Source organism: Stylophora pistillata, chromosome 4, assembly GCF_964205215.1.
Source record: "Stylophora pistillata chromosome 4, jaStyPist1.2, whole genome shotgun sequence".
Lineage (NCBI taxonomy): Eukaryota > Metazoa > Cnidaria > Anthozoa > Scleractinia > Pocilloporidae > Stylophora > Stylophora pistillata.
This window is the reverse complement of record NC_142522.1, coordinates 34,106,563-34,119,534: the sequence shown is the minus strand read 5'-3', so window position 1 is coordinate 34,119,534 and position 12,972 is coordinate 34,106,563. Positions and strand designations below refer to the sequence as shown.

Sequence of the window (12,972 nt, the reverse complement as noted above, 5' to 3'; positions counted from 1 at the left end):
CCAAGATGTTAAAAGGAAATCAAATGGTTTTCTCGTGAAATTAGGAAACAATTTCAATTGCGTTTTTTCAAAATTCTGATACTTTCCCTCGCCTAAAGGTTAGGTAAAAAATTATCAGAATATTGACAAAACGCGTGTGATATTATTTCCTAAGTTCACTCGTCGCCATTTGATTACACATACAAATTTGCAAGCGAAAACCGATATCGCACGAATCGCTTCGCGATTCGTGCGATATCGGTTTACAAGTGCAATTCAACGCGGAGTTCACGAGTCAAGTCATGGATTTTCCTTGAAACGCATGATTCAATAAAAACAAGAAAAAAGAAAACAACATTACTTGTCGTTATGTATACATAGATGCGAAACAATATCACCAAGCCTAGTTTTCAACTCGCAATTCCATGTTAAATACCTCGCTTCGTTAAGCAATCAGAATGGGAGATTGTATTCAATGATGTGATTCTATCCTGAGTAAGCATAATTAGAAAATATCTGGATAGAAAAATTCAAACGTTGGAAAACAAGTTTTTGAACCGGTTTGCATTGTTGGTTGTACTTATTTACGAAAATACAGAAACTGTAAAGTATTTGCTGCCATCTCAATTCAAAATCTCGGTAACCCAGAGTCTAATGGCTTTAACTCCTTAGATCTCACCAGATTGTTTACTCTCCCATCTACATTTCATTGTAAATCAGATCAAGATTATTTGGATTGGAAGTTACACATGCTAATCACTTCTGGCAGTTAGAGGGTTAACAATGCTAGAACACCAAAGAAATCTTACTATTTCAAGTTACTTAATTCAAAAATGTCCTCTGGGAACGAATTTATTAGTGAAAGAAATAGCTTGATTTCATAACTTTCACCTTTTCATTTATCAGAGAATAATTTCATAACCCTTCTGTTGAAGAAGTAATTTGCAGCTTTTCACTCTTCGTGATGTTCTTGAAAAAACGCCGCTACGCCATTTTCATTTCTGATTGTTATTTGCATATTCACCGGCCGACTCTCACGACACTAATAAATTCAAGTATCGGCGCTACCTCCTCTACCAGAGAGGAGCTCACTCAATTCATAACTGCAGTCAATTCTTTTCACCCGGCTCTGAAATATACTTGGGAAATTTCTGACAATTCTTTATCCTTCTTAGACGTCAAAGTTTCAATTGAAGGTAACGGTTTATGCACTAGTGTGTATTACAAACCTACAGACTCGCATAATTACTTGTTATATTCGTCTTCTCATCCATCTCACGTTAAGAATTCCATTCCTTTTTCTCAGTTTCTAAGACTTCGTCGTTTATGTAGTAATGACTCTGATTTTCACCACAAATCAGAGTCAATGTGCCAGTTCTTCGATGAACGGTCCTTCTTCTAGGACCTTTGCTTTTTGTTCTATACATAAATGATCTTCCTAATTGCCTGTCTAATTCAGTTGCACGTATGTATGCCGACGATACTCACCTGACCTTTGCCAGTAACAACATAGAAATGATCAATGATGTTATGAATCACGACCTATCCAATGTTAACACATGGCTCACTGCAAACAAATTGACTCTAAATTCATCTAAAACTGAATTCATGTTAATTGGATCGCGGCAAAGGATAGGTACCTACGATACTTCCCCTAAACTAATCATAGGTGGTGACATAATTAAACAAGTTAGCTCAGTCAAATCTCTGGGTGTACATATTGACGAAAACCTTTCATGGAATATGCACATTGAAAAAATAGCCAAGAAAATCGCATCGGGCATTGGAGCAATTAAACGTTGTAGGCCTTTTGTTAATCGAACCACGCTTGAGTCCGTTTTCAATGTCTTAGTTCAACCGTATTTTAATTACTGCAGCGAGGTCTGGGGGCATTGTAACAAGGGTCTTTCGAATAAGCTCCAAAAGTTGCAAAACCGGGCTGCCCGTATTCTGACCTTCTCCAGTTATGACACAAGCGCTGATCCTCTTTTTGTGCAACTTAACTGGAGACGGTTAGATACTCAGCGACAAATACAAGTGGCCACCATGGTCTATAAATCTATACATGGTCTTGCGCCCGACTATCTTGGTTCTCTTTTCACTAAATATGATCCTCCATATAATCTAAGGAACTCTGAAAACAAACTAGCTGTTCCATTGCCTCGCACCAATTTCCTGAAAAATAGCTTTAGCTATAACGGTGCGGTTATCTGGAATAGCTTGTCCCCTGAATTGCGGCAAGCAAAATCACTTCAATCCTTCCGAAATGGTTGTCGCAATTTCTTCCTCTGAATCGACAAAACACACACGGCATCTATGTAAAGCAGAATTTCTTTATTTTTTTCTATTTTACTTTTAAATTTTAGATCATGTTTATATAGATTAAAATAGATTGTAACTGTAATAATAGATTGTAATAATATTATTATTTTATCTGATAGATTTACCGTGTCTAAATAAAAATAAAGTTCAAGTTCAAGTTCAACGTGGTTACCCTGTTTCCGTCGTTCAAGCGGTTACCACCGCGCTCAACTTATTGATCGACATTCAGCACTACAAACGTCGCATAAGGAAGATTCCGACCGCATTCCATTCACTCTCATGTTTCACCCTCACAACCACTCAGTTAAATCCATCATTCTTAAAAACTTCAAATTACTTCAAAACGATCCAGAGACAGGCACTATCTTTTCGCAGCCTCCGCTCATTTCATTCAAACGCGACAAAAACTTAGGCAATTTTTTGGTCAGAAGTTCTTTTCAGACTAATGAGCAACCAGGCACTTTTAAATGCGCTCGTGCACGATGCAAAACGTGTCCTTTCATTCACAACACTGATTAAATATCGGGACCTAAACGATCCATTAAGATCACCGATCACTTCACGCGCACCTCCGCTAATGTAATCTATTGCATAACTTGCACTTATTGCAAAAAGATATACATCGGCGAAACAGGCAGAAGACTAGGTGACCGATTCCGAGAACACCTTCGAGACGTGGAAAGGAATGACAAGGACACATCGAAACCAGTCGCTAGACATTTTAATTTACCCAATCATTCTAAGCAACATATGGCAATCTGCGGTCTTTCCTTGCACTTAGGTGGCACGGAAAGCCGTAAAAATCTTGAACAAAAGCTCATCTTTCAAACCGGCAGTCTAAATCCCACAGGGATCAATGAACGCTTTTCATTCCACTAATTTATTCATGTTTTTCTCGTTGCCATGCACCCACCAATAACGTAGCTCCATTTTCTGCCTTTAAAAGCACACACAACCCACAATTCCTCTATTCGCTCCGACGAAGGGCTAACGCTCGAAACGTCAGCTTTTGTAATTATTACGGTGGCCAATTTACCATTTCAACTTTGTTGATATCTCCAAATTATTTCGTTACTCCCACCGACGCAGCCCCAAACAGTTTCTTTCGAAACTATCAGCCTAATAAATTCAAGTTCACCAGGATTTACATTTACATTTTCTTTCTATCTTTCTATGGGTCTGTCTGAGATTCGTTTCGAACAGGAACTTGGGATAATTTTCTGATTCTGTTACTTTTTTTGGCTGTCTCGTGTAAAATTTTAATATAAGCACAGTATTTCATTTGAACTGGCACTCTGCGAATGTTCAAAGATATAATTTAAGCTAGTAGAAACTAAATTTATGCCGTTATTGCACAACAATACCTTCGTGATCTTAGAAGAATTTCACTAGCGAGCATTGATTAACTGCTCTTCGTTGCTTGACTGAAATTATCTACTTTGGGCTCAAAATGAAATGGTTTAATGCTGGAATCAAGCAGGGGAAAAGCTAAAATCTAACATGAAGTCATTTCGACGACAGAAGCAACAGCAATGGCAACAGCAACAGCAAAATTCCTGGAGTTCATCATGACAGTACTCATCAGTGGTCGTTTTAAATGTATTCACTTTATTTAGGTTAATTTAGTCATCCTTTTGGATAAAGTCTGATAAAGTATGAAGGCGGGTAAGGTTTTTATGGCTCAAATTCTGGCCTTAATTTTTGTTTCCTTGTTTTGCAGGTTTCTTCCACCACCCAAGGCTGGATACCAAGGAACCCGATCACCTTAAGCACGAGACCAGAGATAACTATCAATCTTTCAAATATCAATTGTATGGTTTGTATCGACGCCCAATACAGAGAATAAAATGAAAAATTGGGGTTTGATCCATCCACCATCCCCCACCACACCCACCTTACACAGTCAATGACAAATATCTACCTTGGAAAGAAACCAAGAACAGTTCCCTTCCAACACCCACTCGTTTTCGAAACTCTACGCTGTGATACAAACATCTTTCAGAACACTTAACTAATATTACAGTACATTACAATCTTTCAATATACGTGTTTATTATCCAACTACACCTAGGCGAGTACAAATAACGCCATAGACGAGTACAAATATCACGCGGTATTTGTACTCGTCTATTGTAGTACCGGTTAAACAGGTTTTCTCGCATCGCGCAAGCGAAGAATTGGATTGTAGTTACGAAAAAAAAAACAAATGGCGGACAATTTGAATCATATTTCCCACGACGAAAAGTCAGAATGGCTGGCAAATATAGATCCAAGTTCATTAGATGAATCGCACGAAGAAAAACAGCTTGACGACCAGAAAATTTCTTCATTTAATGCAGAAAATAGAAACAGCAGCACAACAACGCGCCAATTCCGTTCCGCTTCGCATACTTCTGTCACGCACTCCCCGTAAATAAACATCCGGGAAATTCGCCCGCACTGAAATAATAGTCTGGCGTGTTGGATAATAAATAAGTTATTAAACTTTTTTTTGTGTAGTATCGCTGAGTATTTTTACTCGTTATTTGTATTTTGACTCGCCCTACGGGCTCGTCAAAATACGGCACAACTCCTAAAAATACGCAGCGATACTACACAACAAAACGTCTATTAAGATATATATATTACAATAGTAAAATTACAGTCTTCTTCTTACAATCTTATAATACAATAACATTAGACAGTTTATTTTTTTCACCCATTCAGCCTCCACCATCTCACCCGGCCTTCAAATAACTTTGTTAAGAATTTTCACAATTTGCCTACCTTGTGGTTCTAACATTTCTTACAAACTCATGCGTTGTGTAAGCAAATAGAGAACTTAAGGTGGCTCTATATAGTATTTACAAGGCTTTGGGTATTACATATGCATGAATAATTCAGTCTCCCTCGGCAAATTTTTATCTCACAGCACTCCATAGAAGATCAGTAATGAAAGCCTACAGCCTTAGACTATATATGGAAGACCCTTTGAGAACCTAAAAGTTGTTGCTATGGCAACTATTGATAGAAATGCTTGGCTTGTTTTTTTGACCTACCTGACGTCTAGACGGTGTTTCTCGGTTTCTACGCGGTGAATTTTCTTTGTTTTTGGGGAAACAGAGTTAACATTCAAGGAGTTTCAACTGATAAAGCCACAAGAAAATCTGTACATAATTTTCGGAGTAATTCGCAATTTTCATTTTTGACGCGTATTACATTTATGTATGTATAAAATTCGATGATTTTTTTGTAAGAGCTAGAAAAAGAAAAATCCCATCTATGTGCCAATTTTCAAAAAAATTCACAGTCTGGAACGCGCCCAATATGCGCCTTTAGATCACTCTAAAACCCTCGTTTTTCGTGACGTCATCAAAACAGAAATTCTTCAAGTTACGGTAATGCGCATGCTCTCGTCGCTCTTTCTTCAGCACGTGCTAGCTGAAAATTAGCCGAGAAATAGACGCTTACTTTTCCCCACCACAGCGAAGTGTATACCTGCGTGTGGAAAAACATATGGAAATGCGTGTTTACTTGTAGTTTCCTCCGCTGCTTTGAAGTATTCAACGATCTTGGCTAAAATACGGGTTGTTTTTGTTACTCGCGGGGCTTTGCAAGTTGTTGAAGATGGAGGGAGAGACAATACGCCAACAAGCCCTTTTGCTCCGAACTTCTCGAAAACATTTTTGAGATCTCAGTATGAAATGCCACTTCCGGCTATTTTTTCAGCAATTTGTTGCTTGATGGGAAATTCTGCGTTTGTTGGATGGTAAAGAGTTCCTCGGAACGTCTGCAGGAGTTCATAGCGACGATCAAGGTATTTCATGTCGTTTTCTGCGTACTGTGTTGATGACATGTTTTCTATCAACATGTCCTCTGAAACGTTCAAACAGGAGTCAAAGACTATTCTTCTTAAAGCTTTAACATCCTCCATTGCATCGTGTGCGGGGAAAGGTACATGGAAAAGTGTCTGGTAAATGGATTGTAGATTTAATTTAACTGTGGAACCATCCGATGAGACCAGTGACGGATGTTTACGTTTGACCAAGTTCTACATCACAGGGAGAGTGTCAGAAAAGAAAACGTTACGACAGGAAAGTTTTTCACAAAGTTGATGTCCACCTTGACGAAGAAGGGTTGGAGTATCGAAAACCCGAGAGCTGTGCCCGATTAAAACAGTATAAATATTATTATCGCTTTTCACACGCCTGACAGTTTTCTCCAAGAAGGTTAGAAAATTTTCCAGTGACTTTCCAAGTGACGCAGTTTCTACTGGTTGATTGTCTTTGAACAGGGTCCTGACTTCTCTGGCTGTTCGGACACTTAAACCATTTACCCTTGTAGCATGAGTTTCTACATCCCTCAAAGGCAATATATATTTGTTGAAACAGTGCAAACCTGATTGATCAACTGCTGAATGTTGACATATTTCTGCGGTTTTTCCACACGTGTTTGTCTTAATATCGTAAATTACGAAATTGTAAGCAGTGTTTCTGTCATAGGGAAATTTCTCCACCATTGGTCTGATTGTTAATTCAGGAATGCATGTTTCAAAGGTTTTCAGCTCCTCACTTGAAATTTTCAAATTGATGATGTCAAATTCTTGGATCAGTTTGGTAGAATCGTTTGGATTAAGGTTAAGTCCTATTCCACTTTGGTATGTGTTTCCTTCTTTAGCTTGTTTTTTACCTGTAAGAGTTAACTTCTGCTTATGTAGTTGAGCTCTTCGACGTTTGAAATTAATGCTGGTTTTTCTAAGTTTGTCATGGGTAGCCTTGTGATCCATCCTTTCAATGTGGCTGATACAGTGTATACCAGGTTCAATGTTGAGGCTCTCAAGTGTTTGGCTAATGTACTGGTATTCAAGGTTTACTTGGGAGATGCCACAGGCCACTCGGAAGTCATTACTTGCACTTGCCCCATAGTATCTAATTTTGGGGTTTTTTGATCCTATAACACTGTTTAAGGCCTCATTTCTCTGCGAATTTGCCCCAGGTGATAACTTTGCAACTGCTACATCAGTACAATATTCATCAAAAATTCTCTCCAAAGCTTTCCTCAAGTCATTACCATAGAGATCTTTGCCATAGGGTAAGTCAGAGTGTTTATAGTTAATAGAGTCTTTCTTGGCACCACACCAGGATTCATTGCAATTTGTGTGGTTTCCAAAGGAGTGTGGTAGAATGCCTTTTAAGGATTTTTGAAGGGCTGATGGATTCCCCTTATTTTGAGACACACTATAAGAAAAACATTTGACCAAGTAGTTGACAACTTTCTGTGAGAGAGCTGATGAATTTACAAATTTCCCACGTTGGCTTAGGTTATACAACCTTGTAGTTAGTGATCTTTTGGCATGCACAATGTCTGTCCACTTTTCTACAGGATAAGGGACATTCTCTTTCATATGTGCAGCTGTTGTGGAGTCTTCATCTACGACAAAAACAGATAGTTTGACTCTAGAATTTAGGCTTTCAGTAAACAAATGGACTGCTGCCATAGGCTCCATTGCCTTTGATGATGCTATATGATTGAGTTGACAATTGTGTTGCTTCGCTTCTTTTCCAGTTTTTCTAGTATTTGTGCAAACCCTGCAGGATTTTGTTCTCGTAGTATAATCCATAACCCTCCCATAAGTTAAACCCATCACTGCAGCTTGACCAGTTGACGAGTTATGCCCCTTTCCTCATTTTTGCCAACCCATGTCATACGAGCAGGGGATATTGATGCAGCCTTGGTCATCTGCTTTTGCACCTTTTTTGATAGCAGCATTTCTTTCTTCTGACATTGCAGTTTTGCAACTTTTTTTCCCTACTTGCTCTACAGCATGCCCAATTTTATTTTCTCTACTCTTGAAAGTTACCGGGTTCATAGAGGGAATATTTAATGTACACAGTAAATTATCTAGGTGGGTTTCACCGATTCCTGTGTGTAGACACCCAAGAACAGCTCTTGAATTAACATCATGACTGAGAGGACCTCTTTAACCACTCCTGTGTTCACTGGAGGTCTTGACAACATTCTTTCCACCACACGCTGCACAGGTAACTGAGAACACTGAGGCTAACCCATTTTTTTTTCTTCTGTTGTGTTCCACAGTGACAAATTGGCTGAAAGTGACAATGTTGATACTCAAGAAAATTTTACACTTAATTCTGGCAGTTTGTCTTCCCTTTTGAAATAAATGAGCAAAGGTAAATTTTTTTGCAAAATTAACAAAATTTTACAAAAGCAGTAAATGCTACTTGTGGTTTGTGGAAAATTTACAATGCTTGTTTGTTCCAAATTTGCCAAAAAACATTTTTTGTTGCTATCAATAGAAATACAATTGTGTGACACTTGGTATAGGGTAAGAACTTGCCCAGAAATTTATTGCTTATGAGAAGTTTTGTAATGTTTTGAAGATGTACATGTTTAATTAATCACATAACTGTTTCTTGGAAACCTGTTCATTTTATAGCCTCAAAGTTATGTGTACATGTACTTACCATAAAACTGAGAATTAATTTTGACTTTTCTTTAGTTGTGATTTTCTTTGGGCAGATAAAAATTGTTTCTTCTTACCTGCTTTACAGTGCTGACAACATTTCAATGAACTTCTCAAAACATCTAAGTCCATAATTCTACTTCCATGTGGAATGCAATTTTCCTTCTTTGTTTGTTTCTGATTAAAATTCAATATTTGTATGTGTTAATGGTAATTGTATTATTAGGTTGTAACTGTAACCAAACATTTGTTGGAATTTTAAAGTGAAATGTCAAAATGTTTGGGTGTAATCATGTTGACGAAACAGCTTGCTATGAACTATTTGTGGTTTAATACAAAAATTCTATTGGAAAATTCCCTACTTGATGAGGGAATTCCGCATTAAATTGCATGCAAAAACCGATATCAAGTACAATTTAAGGCGGAATTCACGAGTGAAGTAATGGATTTTTGCAATTCTGTGCTAAACACCTCGCTTCGTTAACCAATCAGAATGCAATATCAATCAGAAAGTCAATGATGCGATTCAAATTGAGAACAATTTTTAGAGCAAAGAAAGACTTAAGGAAGCACTTTTCTTAAAACTTTTAGGTGAATTGCTTGGTGCCACACATAGTGAAAACAAAATTTAAACTACACCTGACTTAAACGGGTTTCTCTTTTTTTCGGTGGCGACCAATCTTCTACCATCCCATTAAAATCTAATTTCCTCGTTGCCCTCCACTCCTTTATCCCACGAGTCCTGTCCTCCACGTTTCCACTTCGAGTGGGTTTCTTATGTGAAAACCGACCCTTTTCGTCACGCATTGGTGGTTGTTTTTCCTGTGTCAGTTACACCTCTGCAGACACTCCAGCCGTTTTCAGTGTATCATCGCCCATGGAGCTCAAAGAGAAGCCTCCAACCATAAAAAGTGCACCGTGACCACTCTGCGACTTCCTTCGCGTTCGATCACGACCGTCTACCCTCTCTAATATCGGCGCAATAAATGCTGCGAATTTACTCCTCAGTTTAACCACGTCAAGAGAAGACGAAAGAAGTGTATCTTCAAGCACTTGTTTAGGAGTTGGTAAGTGGAACGCGACTCGCGATAAAAGTCTCGCCGCCATGTTTATTTTTGTTTTTCTTTTAAATACTCGCGCTCTCGCGCCATTCGTACCCATGCTTCGCGCGCCGAAAAACTTTATACCCCACCTTAAGCACAAGACGTCCTTGATTGAGGTCACGAACGCCTACCGGAAGTCATTAGAGGACCTATTTACATACTGCGCATGTCATGACGTTCGCGTGGTCGCGTCGCAGACGGCAGAACGCCACTTTTCAGGTTGAAGGTAGGACGCCACAAAAATATGCTGTTATTTTGTTTATAGGAGATAAATTATTGACTCAAAACCACAAAAAGCTCTTCTGCTTTTCCTTAAGTGATTAAAAAACGTTTTCGTAGCGCGTAAAGTGGTTTTTGCTTAATCGATAGATTAAACGGGATTCGACAATGGCAGACAATTTTCTCGCCAAGTCTGAGTGAGTAAAGTCATTTGATTTCATGTCCATTTGAATCATCAAATGCAGAAGTGAGATTTCTTTAAACCGGGTTTAAGCTTATCACAAATTACTTTGAGCGATAATTTAGAATTAAGACACTTAAGCGACATTTAGATACAATAGCAAAGTGCAAAATGAGATAGATGGTTGTCTTTCGGCATCGGTTGTATTTTGTAACTGCACATTATATATCGTATGCATCTATGCTAGGTTTTGAGCAACCGACTATAAACATAAGAATAACAAATCTCGCTGTGGTTAACGAATTTAGAGAAAGAGAAATGGTCCTCTAGGCGTCCAGATCATGCACTGAAAACTTCATGCTCGTTTGTTCGCATTGTTTACACAACTATGAAGTGGTAAATTTTCAAGTCGCCTAATAAATATGAAAGACGAATTATTCATTCTGTCAAGAGAGTGGGGTAAAGAAACTTTTTCTAACACTGCATTTTTTAATCACATCAGATCAACTGGGCATGATGTTCATGTAAGCTAACTGGATAGTTGTATAAGTTATCTTTTAAAGGCTGAAATTTCATGCATTTTTTAAAACAGTGGTAAAATGGAATGGAGTGAACAGAAAGACATTCTCCTGTGCCATGAAGTCTTGCAGGCTGAGCCATACAGGGCTAAAGAGAAGACTGTGGGCAGAGCACAGGCATGGGAGAAAATTGCCAACATTCTCAACAAAAGAGCAGAGTTTAAAGTTAACAAGAGGTCTGTAAGAGATCATTATATGGTCCTGGTGGAAAAATTAAAAAAAAAAAGACTTCACAATAGTTAAAAGCCAGTAGCATCAGTCCTGAGCCAACCAAGCTGGACAGACTACTCAAAGAAATCATAGAGAGAGCTGAGGCCTGTGATCAGTCAAGAGACGAGGAGGATGAAAACACAAGAGAGAAATAACAGAAAGAACAAGAGCAAGAGCAAGCTAAGGATATCAGGCTCAAAGCCATGGAGTCATTGAGTGAAACGAAGAAATGGTCACTTTCAGATGGGGATGGTGAAAATCAAAACAAGGCCAAAAAGAGGCAATCCAATGGAACTGAAATGGTGGCCTATTTGAGGGAGCAGGCAACTGAAGAGAACAGGCTAAAAGAGAGAGATATAGAAATAAGATCTGTGCAGTTGGAGAAAGAGACTGAGAGGCAGCAATTGCTTGACTAGCAGCATAACAGCCTGATGCAACTGCTGTTACAACAGCAGCAGCAGCAACAACAACAACAGTTCCAGTAACAACAACAGCAGCAGTTTCTACAAATGCAAACCTAAATGGCTCAACAGCAACAACAGCAGTATAAGATGCTTATGCCGATATTAGAAAAGAAAAATTGAAAAAAGAAGTGTAAATCCTCAAATATGAGCACTCTCCTATCCACGAAAATTTGAAATAAGCACCCTGCCCCCTTCCCTGGCCCAGATTTGAACATTAATACTTGCTTTCAATTCAGCTTGTGAACATGTTTAAAGTGAACTGAAAAGGATCCCTCTTGAATAAGCACCCTACTGTTTTAACTCAAAATTTGAATAAGTACCCTGGGCACCACTTATTTGAAGATTTACAATATTATACCATGAAACATATATTTCATGCCTTTATTTTTTGTAATAGTGTTGGATATCTTTTGAGCTACTCTTTTAACACATTTTTTAAACTATGATTGTATCGGCCCCAACCAAAGCAACAGACCGGTACATATTAACTTCATTGATCAAAAGAATCACCATCTACTTCAGTTGGAGTCTGTTAGTGTGATGAAATTGACTGCTTACATATTTTTATGCTTAACATATTTTTTATTGCTTGTGATGTCTTCATGCTTTCTGTATTACATTTTATATAATTTGTTGATGACACAATTTATTCATACCAGCATATACATTGTAATTACTTATCCTCAAAAGGTATATTACTGATGAGAAATTAATGCCATGTATAGAACTTTAAAATTTACATGACTTGCTATAATATAAAACTGGGCACATTACTTTGAAACAACATTTTGATTAAAAACTCTATGAACTTTGCCATACAGTGTAATGAGCATTTATAACACAAGCCCTTATTTTTATTTTGGTACAGAAGATTAAGTGATTAGACAACCAGAGTCCCCACAGTTATCATGTTATTTTTAAAAACTTGTAAGTACATAAAAAGCAAATTGATATTAGTTTTTTATTTGTCTGTCCTGTTATTAGCAATTAATTTCGTCCAAAACTGTGGATCATGTCACCCAAACGACATGGGTATGCAAATCTTTTTAGCAACAGTCCCTCTATGCGGTTGGCCTTAGTTCGTTGGTGGCAGCACAGACTCGCAGGTAATCCAAGGGCATCAGCAAGTCTAACAGTGTCCATTTTTCTTACTCGAAACTCCTGAAAACACTCTGCTTCGTCCATAGAATCGAGGTCAAAACGATCGTAGTCGGCGTGAGGAAATGATGGATTTTTGGAGAAACTAGCGTCATACAATAACAAAAATCCTTCTTCGGAAATAAAATGATGACTCTATGCTAGAGAAAGCATTTCTCGAGCTTCCTTTAAACTGGACATCGTCAAGATCGAGAGCACGCCAAGGATGTGTTTACATTTTCACGGTCGACCGACAACGTCTGTAAATTAGCGTAATTGTTTTGCTTAACGCAGTCATGTCACGAACTCTGTTGGC

At 38.2% G+C, this 12,972-nt stretch overlaps 1 long non-coding RNA gene and 2 pseudogenes across 1 annotated transcript; 1 reads left to right on the top strand and 2 right to left on the bottom strand.

Annotated features, from left to right (window-relative positions):
* Window positions 1–5,022: 5,022 nt before the first annotated feature.
* LOC148733451 (uncharacterized) lies at window positions 5,023–8,339 on the bottom strand (annotated as a pseudogene).
* A 441-nt stretch (window positions 8,340–8,780) lies between these two features.
* Window positions 8,781–10,104, bottom strand: LOC148733450 (uncharacterized; annotated as a pseudogene).
* Window positions 10,105–10,135: 31 nt separating this feature from the next.
* On the top strand, window positions 10,136–12,475 carry LOC148733449 (uncharacterized). Its single transcript, XR_016000538.1, has 2 exons — window positions 10,136–10,283; window positions 10,860–12,475. It is a non-coding gene; the product is annotated as an uncharacterized LOC148733449 (long non-coding RNA).
* Window positions 12,476–12,972: the final 497 nt, after the last annotated feature.